The 13,079-nt window shown below is 44.0% G+C and overlaps 1 protein-coding gene across 11 annotated transcripts in view; it reads right to left on the bottom strand.

Annotated features, from left to right (window-relative positions):
• The window catches only part of SNX29 (sorting nexin 29), an 875,170-nt gene that overhangs the window by 734,697 nt on the left and 127,394 nt on the right, over positions 1-13,079 (bottom strand). The gene's annotated exons all lie outside the window — the stretch shown is intronic.

The raw sequence follows: 13,079 nt of genomic DNA, 5'->3' as shown, positions 1-13,079 counted from the left end.
GACCAATCAAATTTTACCTCAGCAGGATTGGATTGGTTCATTTTCAAGCTGCAGACATTTGCATACAAAATTTGCACAATGCTGCATCAACTCGAAATGATTTGCATCTCATTGACCTTCCCTAATAATAAATACCTCCTGGGGTGTGTACATCATATTGAGAACCTAAATCCCTGTGTACACAGTAGATAAAACTCCAGCATGTGTACCCGACACCCCCTTGGCCTCTCAGCCATTAGTGACATCTAAAATATTAACTTTGAGACAGATCTGCATGACATGGAGATCAGTTTACAAAATGTGAGAAATCGGAATAACAGAATTATCATATAGCCGACCTAAAGGACCACTAGCACGAAAAGTTGTATAATACCATATTTTTCTGACTATAGATGCTCCTGACCATAAGACGCACCTAGGTTTAGAAAACAAAACCAGGAAAAATATCTATACTAAATCTGGTGCATCCATGGTGCAGGGGAGTCTTACATCTTGTGGATATATTGTCCTCGTGTCCTCCATTGCCCCATGCGTCCTCCATTGTCCCCCATGTGTACTCCTCCATGGCCATTTGTCTCCCTGTGTCCCACTTTATCAAGCAGAGTCATTACCAGTGAGCGTATTCATCCTAGGGTGTCCACAGTGATCAGCATCTTCTCTCCCTTCACTCTACTACAGCATTACACATGACCTGCACTAGGGGAAGAGTGAGTGAGAGGAGAATCTGCTGGTTGCCCTGGGTGCCCTTGGATCAGGTGAGACACACACCCGATGCTGATTAACTTACACAGGGAGAGCGGAAGAGAAAATGAGGGGAGCAAAGGAGGATACTGGGACAGTACAAGGAGTCTCCGACATCCCAGCGGGTCAGCAGTTTTTATCAGAAGGAGTTTGTAAGTCGGGTATTCCCTGTATTCAGAATATAAGACGCAGTGACTTTTTCTCCCCAATTTTGGGGGAGAAAAAGTGTGTCTTATAGTCCAAAAAATACGATACATACAGTGCTGCCCATAATTATTTATACCCTTGGCAAATTTTGACTTAAAGTTGCTTTTATTCAACCAGCAAGTGTCTTCCAAAAGATAATAAGACTATGTACAAGAGGCATTATTGTGGGGGGAAAAACATTTATCAGCTTTTATTTACAAGAAAGTCCAGTCCAAAACTATTTATACCCTTCACAAACTGTCACAGTCTGTGGGAAAATCTAAAAATCTATACCATTCCAAATAGTCCAAGCTGTTCTAAAGCATCCTAATTGGGAACACCCGTTTTCTTTAACTCAACAGGTGAAAAACAGCAGCTCTCTTCAGTTGGTTTGTGGACAGTCATGGCTAAGACAAAGGAGCTCAGTGAGGACCTGCGGCTGCGCATTGTGGCTGCTCACAAGTCAGGAAACAGGCACAAGGCGATTTTTAAATGTTTTCCAGTTCCAGTGGCTACACTACAAAGTACTATTAAAAATACAAGCTGTTCCGCACTGTGGAAAATCTCAGAGAATGTGGTTGGAAGCCAAAAGTGACATCCGTGCTGGCCAGGAGGAGAGTGAGAGAGGTGAAAAAGAATCCAAGGATCATCCTGGTGAATCTGGGCAATGCTGGCAGCCAATTCTCAAGGCAGACAATCCCATGGACACTGCACACTGCTGGGTTTCACGGATGCAGAACAAGAAGGAAGCTGTGAGCAATAGCGGAGCCGGCGCCGCGCAGGGCAGCGTGGCGGCAGCCTCCGCATCCCAGCCGGCGGTTTCCGAAACGCCCACGGAGCCGCCGGCACAGAGCAGGGCGGGCGCTGCCGCGGCTGACAGGATGGCGGCGGGTACCGTTGCTCAGCCGGTGGACTTCCGTGTGCGGGCGTGCGCGGACCAAGGACCCGGCCTCTCAGTGATCCAGAGGCAGAGGGTCATGCGCACGCGCACGAGGCGGCAGGATCTTTATTTTCTCAGGAGACAGGTCAGCTGATCCGGCGATCAGCTGACCTTAGCCAGCCAATCACATGCTGGTTTCAGCTCCAGCCCCCTGGGCGGGCTGGTGGAACTTGGCTTCAGCATTTAAGCCCACAGATGTCATTTGCTCACTGTCTGCTGTCGTGAATACTTAGGTGTAAACGCTCAGACCTTAGCTCAGTTCCCTGGTGTTGATATCAAGGACATCACACCTCAGTCTAGGATTGTATTGTATAATTATCTGTGTCTTGACTTTGGGTATCCCTGACTACTCTTTCCTCTTCTCGATTTTGTACCTTTGCCTATCTGATTCCTAGTTGCCGACCCTGCCTGTTTAACGGACTCTGAATCAGCCTTCTGTTCTTGTACTGCTACCGTCTCTCTGTTGACGAACCTCTGCCTGTCTGACCTTTCTCTTTTACCCATTGGAACGTCTCCCACTGGTGGGATATCTCTGAGGCTTGCCTCTCCGAGATGCCTGCCCTAGCAGACGATTACTGCCAGGTGCTGAGATCCCAATCATCACTTGGGCCGAGGATCTCACACACGGGGTTCCCATTCAGAGGTAACCACACCTCTTAGGAATCACAGTGTGGTGGATATGTCCACAGTCTTGTATATTGCATATGTTGATTGTTATTCCTTCTGCTACAGTATCCAGAGGTTAGTTACACTTGCATTATTGGCGATTCTGCAGATCATCAATAATCGAGTGACATCTGCATTATTGGTGATACTGCAGGTCGCCAATAATCAGATTCTCTCTGCTTACTAACACCGATCATTACAGAAACCACTTCTTTAGATAAGGCAAACAAAAGCTTGCTTGGCCTTTGCAAATGCTCATCTGGACAAAGAAGAAGACTTCTGGTCTTCTGTGTTATGGTCAGATGAAACAAAAATGTAATTGTTTGGTCACAATGAGGTTTCCTTCATTTGGTGTAAAAAAGGAGAAGCCTTCAACCCAAAGAACACCATCTCCACTGTCAACATGGTGGTGGGAACCTAATGCTTTGGGGGCATTTTTCAGCCAATGGACTAGGGAACCTAATCACAATAAAGGGCAAGATGAAAAAAGAGCAATACATGAGGATTCTCAATAACAACAGGCAGTCTGCAGAGAAACCTGGCCTTGGGAACCAGTGGACATTTCAGCATGACAATGACCGAAAAAACCCACAGCAAAAGAGGTGAAGAAATGGTTAGCAGACAGCAACATTAACCACTTTACCCCCACTGCTGCGGATATCTCAGTCCCTTTTCCCATCCTTTCACCCCGAGGGACGGAGATATCCGCACCTCCCGCGCTACCACTGCTGTCCACACTCCTGCTCGTTTGTGCGTGTGCTCCCGCTGCTCGTGCACGCCGCCGCCTGCTCGGAGATCAATGAATGGGAAAAACCGTTCCCGTTCGTTGTTCTAAGCCCCCGCAATGATCATCTGCTTCTACGAGAGCAGCGCGATCATTGTGATTTTCCCAGCCTCATTGTGCTTCCTGCAAGCGTACTTCTGGACGCTTGCAGGTCGCATGAACAAAAAAATCACTGTGGCCATCTTGTGGCCAAATAGTAAAACTACACCCTAAAGCATTTTTCATACACACATACATTAGTTTTACACAATAAATTAACTCATTACCTCCCACACTCCCCAATTATTTTGTTTTTGTAATAAAAAAAAAAAACAATAAAAAAAAAACAAAAACAAATAGTTACCTTAGGGACTGAAATTTTTAAATATTTATGTCAAGAGGGTATAATACTGTTACTTTATAAACTATGGGCTTGTAATTAGGGATGGATGCAAAACTGAAAAAAATACACCTTTATTTCCAAATAAAATATTGGCGCCAAACATTGTGATAGGGACATAATTTAAACAGTTTTATAACCGGGACAAATGCGCAAATACATTTCATGGGTTTTAATTATAGTAGCATGCATTATTTAAAAACTATAATGGCCGAAAACTGAAAATCATTTTTTTAACCACATTTTTTCATATTTTCCCATTAAAACACATTTAGAATAAAATAATTCTTGGCATAATGTCCCACTTAAAGAAAGCCTAATTGGTGGCAAAAAATACAAGATATAGTTCATTTCACTGCGATAAGTAATAAACGAATGAATGGAAGGAGCGCTGAAAGGTAAAAATTGCTCTGGTGTTTCAGGGGTAAAACCCCTCAGTTGTGAAGTGGTTAATGTTTTGGAGTGGCCCAGCCAGAGTCCTGACTTGAATCCAATTGAGAATCTGTGGAGGGAGCTAAAGATCAGGGTGATGACAGGAAGACCCTCCAACCTGAAAGATTTGGAGCTCATTGCTAAAGATGAATGGGCAGAAAAACCTGTGGAGACATGCAAAATGCTGGTCTGCAATATAGGAAGCGTTTAATTGCTGTAATAGCCAATAAAGGCGTTTCTATTGATTATTAAGAAGGGTAGGAATAATTCTGGACTGGACACTTTTTGCTCAAATGTAAATAAAAGCTGAGAATTTTTTTCCCACAATAATGCCTCTTGTACATAGTCTTATTATCTTTTGGGAGACACCTATGTAATTTCCCATCAAAAAATTACTTGCTGGTTGAACAAAAGTATCTTTAAGTCAAAATGTGCCAGGGGTATGAATAATTATGGGCAGCACTGTATGTACACATACTTATGTATGTGTACATACAGTGTCCATACAGTGCTGCCCATAATTAGAAGTACATTTCTGCCCGAGCAAATTGTACTAGAACTTATTTTTAATCCATGTTGCTGGTGCAGCAGAAATCAGACATTTGCACCAGTCCATCTCCTCATGAGGGATTCTCAGTATCTCATTATTTACAAAGCACTCCATGGAATGGATCTATACAAAGAGGCTAGCAGACCTCACCACTCGCTTGCACATTATTTTGGCAGTAAAACTGAGCACTGGCATTCAGAAAGAGCTTTTGAAAATAAAGAAAACCCCGAGAATCCCCCCATGAGGAAATGGAATGGTCAAAAATCTGTCATTTTTCTCAACCTACTGTGACAGTGATGTGTAAAAAATATTTAGTGCATTTTACTCTGGAACAAATATACAGATATGCACACATGCATCATTTTTTTTTCATGATCATGGTCTTCAAAATACAAATAAAAAAATAAAAAAGCAACCATATCCTGACTCAATCTGCAACCAAAATGTTGCAAATGATTGTTATTGTTACTTTATCTCCACCTCATAGCTGAAGTAAAATAAACAGGAAACTGCAGTGTGTATGCATGAGAAGAGCTGTTACAATGCATTACATCCTCTCGGTATTTGTGACCCCACGGTGTTGTAAGGCTGAGCACCAGGCCGCTTGAATATAGCCCATACGTTTCCTCCAGTGCAGGTAATGGCCAGTTAGAGTAAATAACACAAGATATATGGTGGTGTTTATAGGACAGAGCCGGAAGCATATTGTGATCAGCAGATATTCGTTATGCCTCTGACAAACTATCAGGACCCAAGGCTGAGTCTTCTCACTACTTATATACATCACAGGGTGATTACTTGCTGAGAAGTACTTTGGATATAATACATCATTATTAGGAAGTGTGAATGCCCTTTAAAAGAATAATTAATTACACGGTAAAGGTTGCTCTATCAATCTAAATTAAAAGCAACAAGCAGGTAATAATTCAAAATGAAAATAAGCTGCTGGGTCCCTGAATGCACAAAATGATTTCCTGTACGGAATAAGAGGATTTATAATACCCTGAGACAGGCTGAGGCTGGCCAGCCTCCGGGAATGACATAGCTTATCACTATCCGGGACTATTCAATAAGCATTCTGGGAATACAAGGGGCAAAATTCACTACAACGCAACAAAAAGCTGACTATTGCCCTCAACAGCCACAGAGGAAAACTTACATACACTGGTGTAATCAAACAGTTAAAAAAGAATTTGCCCAGCTACATTTAATTTTTTTTTTCATTTTTGTACATTGACACTAAGTGACAAATGAATTTCTATAGGCACTATGAGAAATATGCAGATCGCTATTCTAGCAAACTGATCTTTTCAGTAGGGGTTAAAAAGTTGTGTTGGCTTTACATGACTTTTCATGGCTAAACTGCATTGCAGAGAGCACTATGAAGGTTCAATGGATTAGGCATTCAACAAGAATGTCTTGTGTAAGTTATGCAAATTCTAAAGTAAGTAAAACATGAACTACTGTATATTACAACCAGTGGCTGGATAGTGGACTAGTTGAGCACTCAGGAGACCATGGTTTAAATCTCTTGCTGTTCAGGAAGCCAGCACCTATTCAGTAAGGAATCAATAGGCAAGACTCCCTAACATCGCAGGGTGGCCTACTGAGCGCACCCTTAGTGGCTGCAGTTCTCAAGCACTTTGCGGTCGATTCATATAGCGCAAGTTAAAAATCACAGCGCACGCTACACGTGATAGTGCTGCATAGCGTGCCCTCGTTTCTAAGTTACAGGCGCACCTTTCATGTGCCACGCGATGTGAAGTAGCACGACCACAATACTTAACTAGCGCAGCCGCTACAACATTTAAAAATTCTGCAGACCATATAGGCATTTCAGTTATGGCGACAGAAAGAAAAAACTCATTATACTTTGCATCAAAAATGTCTTTTCGCCAGTCAGCAGGGCTACTAAGGACAGAGATCCTATGTTCAGTCAGTCTCTTTCATGTGACAACATTTATAACTGTCATTTATCCTTCACACAGCTTTTTTTTCCTGTCAGTTACAACAGTGAAACAGTGGCTGTTAGAATCCCTGACAGGTGGAAAAGACAAAGGGAAGAGGAGGATTCCTGTTTTTGTCAGAATTCCGACAGACAGCTGTGGAGCTGCCAGATGTTAAAAAGTAACATATCTGAGTATTTTTTTTTACTGCCATTGCATGAATGAGTAGAGAGATAGTAGCATCAGTGTTTGGTTCTAGCAGTCCTTTAAATGACAGTTATCAACTTAATATGCAGAATACTACACGATTACCTTACCTTCTACAAAAACACACAGACCATTTCTGTAGTTAAATACACTAATGAATTCCCCATACAGCAGATCTGCAATTTCACTGGAAGACCAAGCACTCACTAGTCTGAGTCATGAAATGTTTGCATGGATAATAGTGATACTGAATTCCACCTAGCACAGGCACTGACTGGTGAACAAGAATGGGTTATGCAAAGTAGATTCATTTTTTTTCCAGGGGGATTTTACACTGTAGGGAAATAAACTCCTCCCTCCTAAACAGGGGAATTTGGAAGCTCCTCAACAAGGCACGCATGGTGAAGAAATGTAGCCTTTCAGGACTATTCAGATTGCTCTGCAGTCTTGTGGAACGCATAACATTACAAGCAAGATACATTAGGATTCTTTCACCAAGCAGATATGCCGACATGTATAAAACCAAAACAAAGTGGGGTGCACAGTAAACAGAGCCATTAACACAAGTAATAATAATAGAATACACAGCACAGGTAAAATTGAAAGTTGGCCAGAAGACTAAATTGTGCAGCAGAGCCTTTAGAAAAGAAACACAGTGAGATGGATATGAGCAATGACATCTTTATATAGCTACCTGACTGTCATACTGATGTCTGAGTCACACACCTGGAATAAGCTTACAGTTACTGAAGTCATTGGTTATATAAGTTTATGCACAATTTGAATTGTTCATTTGTTCCCTTTTCACTAAAAATGAAATAAAATAAAAAAAACTATTGAAAAAACAAAATACCTAAAAAAAGAGGAACGTTAATCAAAGATTGAACTTTATCCCAATCAGATATCCCATTGTGGTGAAACCCCTCCTACAGCGTGCTGTCATGACCATGGTCATGACAGTTTCCTTTCTGTAAACTTTGTTGCATTGACGGAAATAACAGCTGTTTCCAACTGCCAAGCAGCCAGTATTTCCCTCTGTGCGTATATCTTAAAATAAAAAAATAAAAACTTTTAGCCCATTATATTGTTAGTAAGTGTGGTAATAAATAATGGCACTTGGTGCTGTCTAGCTTTTCCTTGTCTGCCAGCAGTAAAGATGATGAGGTGCAGGCTCATTGTGTATCCAAAATATGAACAAATTACATGGTGAATATCAATCAATTCTTGATCTATATTCTTTTTTTTAACTTCTCACTTTGCAATGTATTGAACACGCACACGCACGCACGCACGCACACACACACACTTCTGTAACGTTCCTTTTTAACCACTTGCCGAACGCCCACTACCTATGGGCGGCAGCAAAGTGGCACGCCCAGGACTACGTAACGCCGATCACCGTCGGGTCTTGGGACGGTGATTTACCGGGGATCGCGCGCATCCGCCGGTGTTAGGCTCCGCCCACCCGCAACATCAACCCGCCGGCTGTTTAGAAGCGTCGGCGGGTTGTTAACCTCCGATCTGCCGCAATACATGCGTATAATACGCTTTGTAATGTATACAAAGCGTATTATACAGGCTGCCTCCTGCTCTGGTGGTCTCAGTGATCGAGGGACCACCAGGGAAGGCTGCAGCCCTCCCTGTCTGTACCCAAGCACACTGATCTGGCCCCCTGCCCCTTGATCACCCACAGCACCCCTCAGAACCCCCCCTGCCCACCCCCCAGACCCCTGTTCGCACCCAATCACGCCCCCCCCCCCCCCCCCCAATCACCCATCAATCACTCCCTGTCACTCTCTGTCAATGCTATTTTTAAGATTAGGTCGTAAACTGCCCCTTGTGGGCTCCTGATCACCCCCCCCCCCCCGTGTACATCTATTCACCCCTGTAATCATCCACTGATCACCTGTCAATCAACCACCGATCACCCCCTGTCACTAACACCCATCAGATCAGACCCTAACCTGCCCCTTGCGGGCACCTGATCACCCGCCCGCACCATCGGATCGCCCGCAGACCGCCCTCAGATCGCCTCCGAAGTGCATTGTTTACATCTGTTCTCCCCTCTAATCACCCACTAATCGCCCATCAATCACCTCCGTCACCACCTGTCACTACTACCCATCAGATCAGACCCTAATCTGCCCCTTGTGGGCACCCAATCACCCGCCCACACCCTCAGATTGCCCTCAGACCCCCCTTGTCAATCTGCCAGTGCATTGCTTGCATATATTTTTCGCTGTAATCACCTACTGATCACCTATCAATCACCCCGTCACTGCTACCCATCAGATCAGACCCTCATCTGCCCCTTGCGGGCACCCAATCACCCGCCCACACCCTCAGAATGCCCTCAGACCCCAGCCCTGATCACCTCGCCAGTGCATTTCTTGCATCTATTCTCCCCTCTAATCACACCCTGATCACCTATCAATCACCCCGTCACCCTGTCACTGCTACCCATCAGATCAGACCCTAAACTGCCCCCTGCGGGCACCCAAACACCCGCCCACACCCTCAGATCACCCTTAGACCCCGCCTGAACACCTCTTCAGTGCATTATTTACATCTGTTCTCCCCTCTAATCACCCATCAATCACCCCCTGTCACTGCTACCCATCATACCCATCAGATCAGACCCTCATCTGCCCCTTGCGGGCACCCAATTACCTGCCCACACCCTCAGATAGCCCCCCAGACCCCCTCTGATCAACTCGTCAGTGCATTGCTTGCATATATTCTCCCCTGTAATCACCTACTGATCACCTATCAATTACCCCGTCACCCTCTGTCACCACCTGTCACTGCTACCCATCAGCTCAGACCCTAATCTGCCCCTTGCGGGCACCCAATCACTCGCCCACACCCTCAGATAGCCTCCCAGACCCCCTCTGATCACCTCCCCAGTGCATTATTTACATCTGTTCTCCCCTCTAATCACCCACTGATCACCCATCAATCACCCCCTGTCACTGCTATCCATCATACCCATCAGATCAGACCCTCATCTGCCCCTTGTGGGCACCCAATGACCCACCCACACCCTCAGCTCGCCCTCAGACGCCCCAGATCTCCTCCCCAGTGCATTGCTTGCATCTATTTTCCCCTCTATTCACGCCCTCAGACAGCCATCAATCACCTCATGTCACCACCGATCACCCCCTAGCACTCCTATCCATCAGATCAGGCCCTAATCTGCCCCCTGCGGGCTTCTGATCACCCAGTCAAATCCTCACCCGCCCCAACGCACTGACAGAATTTCTTTTTTCTGATCACTGCTGGTACGACTTAATTGTGGCTGAGACCAACAGTTATGCCACACAATACGCAACCGCCAATCCAAGAAGCTACTATGCCCAGCCTTTTCGGTGGAAGCCACTCCAAGTTTCAAACGTAATATTTTTGGGGGCCTTCTCCTTAACATGTGTCTAGTCAAAAAGAATGTATTGCGGTCTTATTGGTCTACTCACCCAATACATCACATGCCCATGTTCTCTGCTGCCATGTCCAGGTCACGATTTGAGAACATCCAGCGCTTCCTGCACTTCAGTGCCAATACAACCTGTCATCTAAGAGGCCACCCTGCTTATGACCGGTTCCACAAAATTCGGCCCCTCATAGACCACCTGTCATCAAAATTTGCAGATGCTTATACCCCTGAACAGTCATTTTGGGGCATTTGGTTTCCAGACTACTCCTCACGGTTTTAGGCCCCTAAAATGCCAGGACAGTATAGGAACCCCACAAGTGACCTCATTTTAGAAAGAAGACACCCCAAAGTATTCTGTTAGGTGTATGGTGAGTTCATAGAAGATTTGTCACAAGTTAGCGGAAATTGATTTTTATTTGTTTTTTTACAAAGTGTCATTTTCCACTAACTTGTGACAAAAAATAAAATCTTTTATGAACTCACCATACACCTAACGGAATACCTTGGGGTGTCTTCTTTCTAAAATGGGGTCACTTTTGGGGTTCCTATACTGCCCTGGCATTTTAGGGGCCCTAAACCGTGAGGAGTAGTCTAGAAACCAAATGGCTCAAAATGACCTGTGAATAGGACGTTGGGGCCCTTAGCGCACCTAGGCTGCAAAAAAGCGTCACACATGTGGTATAGCCGTACTCAGGAGAAGTAGTATAATGTGTTTTGGGGTGTATTTTTACACATACCCATGCTGGGTGGGAGAAATCTCTCTGTAAATGGACAATTGTGTGTAAAAAAAAAAAATCAAAAAATTGTCATTTACAGAGATAATTCTCCCACCCAGCATGGGTATGTGTAAAAATACACCCCAAAACAAATTATACTACTTCTGAGTATGGCGATACCACATGTGTGACACTTTTTTGCAGCCTAGGTGCGCTAAGGGGCCCAACGTCCTATGGGTACCTTTAGGATTTTACAGGTCATTTTGAGGCATTTGGTTCCTAGACTACTCCTCACGGTTTAGGGCCCCTAAAATGCCAGGGAAGTATAGGAACCCCACAAGTGACGCCATTTTAGAAAGAAGACACCCCAAGGTATTCCATTAGGTATATGGGGAATTCATAGAAGATTTTATTTTTTTGTCACAAGTTAGTGGAAAATGACACTTTGTGAAAAAAACAATAAAAATCAATTTCCGCTAACTTGTGACACTTTTTCACTTTTTGCACCATAGTTTGTAAACGCTATAACTTTTACCCAAACCAATAAATATACACTTATTGGATTTTTTTTAATCAAAGACATGTAGCACAATAAATTTGGACAAAAATGTCAGCGCAGAAAGTTTAAAATTTTTTTTTTTTTTTTTTACAAAATTCATGTCTTTTTTTGATGAATATAATAAAAACTAAAAATCACAGCAGCAATCAAATAGCATCAAAAGAACACTGTATTAGTGACAAGAAAAGGAGGTAAAATTCATTTAGATAGTCGGTTGTATGACTGAGCAATAAACCGTTAAAACTGCAGTGGTCTGAATGGAAAAAAAAGTGTCTGGTCCTTAAAGGGAACCAGAGATGGAGCAAACTAAAAAATAGGAAAAGCTACTATACATACCTGGGGCTTCCTCCAGCCCCATAAGCCTGGATCGCTCCCATGCCGCCGTCCTCCGCTGCCTCTATCGCCGGTACCGGGTCCCATCACTTCCGTTGGATGCGGCCAATTTTACGCATCACAGGGGCTCCCTCCATATACGTACGCATGCACAGTATGGAGGCGAAAGCGTACGTATAGGGGAGGGAGCCCCTGTGATGCGGACAATTGGCTGCGTCTGCCGGCAGTGACGCAGTGCACTTGCCTCGACTGGCTTGACTGGCCGGGAGTATGGGACCCGGTGGTGGCGGATAGAGGCAGCGGAGGATGGCGGCGTGGGAGCAATCCAGGCTTCTGGGGCTGGAGGAAGCCCCAGGTATGTATAAAAAACATTTTTTCTACATCTCTGGTTCTCTTTAAGGGGTTTTATGACTGCAGTCCTTAAGTGGTTAAGGTGCCCAATAAGGATTCCAATATCCCCCCAACCTTGGCGGGGAAACAATAAACAATCCAGTCAGACTAAAATAATCGATACAAAATCCAGACAAACAGAGACTTAAAGTATCAATGCGAAATTTGGATAGACGAAACGATCAATAGAATGATCATTCGTCGATTAGCACCGTCAGCAAAATCTGATAAATCCTGCGGATTGTTCAAAAGATTGTACCTCTAATGGGCACCTTTATGTGCATTCCTATTCTGGTTAAGTGGCACTGAGACCTCATTTAGATTGTAAGCCTCTGGCAGGGCCCTCCCCCTAGTGTTTCCAGCTTTATTATGCAATCTTACAGTCTGACACCCCTCTTCTGGACTAGAAAAGTCTCTATTTTGACTAAAGACACTAAACTACTGTTATAAGACATTTGCATCGTATTCTGTTGTGAGTTCCTTTTATGTCCTACTGTACCTTGTATGTTTATCTATTGTACATTTATCTATTGTGCCGCGCTGCATAATATGTTGGCGCTTTATAAATGCAATAAATAATAATAATTTGCATGATCTCTGCAGGTGACTGTGCACTGTACCACAATGCTCAGCATTGGTGTGTAATATTATAATTCACTACAGTAAATGGTGCTGTGTGATAGTTTTGCCGCTCGATTTCTGATAGTTGTGAATGGAAAAAGTTAAGAAAAACGAGAGGAAAATAATAGAATTGAGTGGAGAATCGAGCGCCAAAAACGATCGAGCGGTAAATTGAACGGCAGAAACGCATCATGTATTC

Source organism: Hyperolius riggenbachi, chromosome 7 (assembly GCF_040937935.1).
Source record: "Hyperolius riggenbachi isolate aHypRig1 chromosome 7, aHypRig1.pri, whole genome shotgun sequence".
Taxonomy (NCBI): domain Eukaryota; kingdom Metazoa; phylum Chordata; class Amphibia; order Anura; family Hyperoliidae; genus Hyperolius; species Hyperolius riggenbachi.
The sequence above is the reverse complement of the archived record's forward strand: the minus strand, read 5'-3'. Positions and strand labels throughout refer to the sequence as shown.